Genomic DNA, 1,501 nt, shown 5'->3' on the forward strand with positions numbered 1-1,501 from the left:
GAATTTCTGGATCCTTTCTATTCATAAGGGAGCTGAGGAAGACTTTGGGGTGCTACCTCAGACCTTTGTCTTCTTTTTCTCTTTCTACTTTTGGCCATGCCACGTGGCATGTGGGATCTTAGCCCCCCACCCAGGGATTGAACCTGAGCCCCCTGCAATGGAAGTGCAGAGTCCTAACCATTGGACTGCCAGGGAATTCCCACAGATCTCTTTCTAATCATACCATTTCCCCTCCCAGCTCCCCATTGAGACTCCTCTATACTGATAAGGAAATTATTCTGGGATGAGGTTTCTTGGAGCCCCAATAGGAAGTGGGGGCAGGAACCCCTCAACTTTGGACTTTTCCCTCAGCTTTTACCTAACGACCTCTTACTTTGAGATGTGGGCCCAAGGCAAAGGAACCAGGCCACACTTGTTTCTCTGCTTATGTCTCTTATTTTGAAGTCACGATTTACTGGAAAGTTTAATTTCCCCTGTTGACTGGGAGGAAATATTTCTAAGTCATTCCCTCCTTTCTGTGGAGTTGCTTTTTCCCCTTCTCTGAGGGCATAATGGTGGAAAGGCTGCAGAAAATCTGATTTATAGGAGAGAATGAACTAAAAATACAACAACTTAATATATAAAAAATGATCCTCATCATGCTTATTCTTATGAGTTGTCTTGCCCAAAACTTTACTCTTCAGAACTCCATTAACTTCTCTGCTGCTGCTGCTGCTAAGTTGCTTCGGTCATGTCCGAGTTTGTGCGACCTCATAGACAGCAGCCCACCAGGCTCCCCTGTCCCTGGGATTCTCCAGGCAAGAACACTGGAGTGGGTTGCCATTTCCTTCTCCAATGCATGAAAGTGAAAGGTGAAAGTGAAGTCGCTCAGTCGTGTCTGACTCTTCACGACCCCATGGTCTGCAGGCCGCCAGACTCCTCCATCCATGGGATTTTCCAGGCAAGAGTACTGGAGTGGGGTGCCATTGCCTTCTCTGTTAACTTCTCTAAGGTAATCACAAATCTGAGAATAAGGACTGAGGTGAGGAATACCTGACAGGCATTTGTCACTGAAAAAGCACCGAAAAATGCCGAGTAGCTGTATTACCCTTTGTGTATCACTACTTGAAAAGAGATTTTTTTTTTTTGGCTGTGTTGCACAGCCTGTAAGATCTTAGTTCCCTGACCAGGAATTGAACCCGGGGCCCCTGCACTGGAAGTGCAGAGTCCTAACCCTGGACCACCAGGGAATTCCCAGAGATCTGTTGTAATTAATAAAATTTTTGAATATTTTTGGGTATCAGAAATAAAAGTGGGTGTAACAAAAATAAAATGGGCTTTAAGAGGTTGCAATATACTGTTGCAGGGGCAAATTAGGCTCTAGGCAATGACTGTTGCCAGTGCTTCACTGTCCCCACTTGCAACAATTCTTTCAGTGCCCCGGCATCTCTGTGACTTCAACTGAGTCCCAGTCATCTGTCAAGCAGTCATTTCCTTTGCTAATTTGGTTTAAGATGTCACA

The 1,501-nt window shown here is 45.3% G+C and overlaps 1 non-coding gene across 1 annotated transcript; it reads right to left on the reverse strand.

Moving 5' to 3' along the window:
• Window positions 1–1,157: 1,157 nt before the first annotated feature.
• Window positions 1,158–1,229, reverse strand: TRNAG-UCC (transfer RNA glycine (anticodon UCC)). Its single transcript has one exon. It is a non-coding gene; the product is annotated as a tRNA-Gly (tRNA).
• Window positions 1,230–1,501: the final 272 nt, after the last annotated feature.

The sequence above is a fragment of the Bos indicus genome, chromosome 12, assembly GCF_029378745.1.
Source record: "Bos indicus isolate NIAB-ARS_2022 breed Sahiwal x Tharparkar chromosome 12, NIAB-ARS_B.indTharparkar_mat_pri_1.0, whole genome shotgun sequence".
Lineage (NCBI taxonomy): Eukaryota > Metazoa > Chordata > Mammalia > Artiodactyla > Bovidae > Bos > Bos indicus.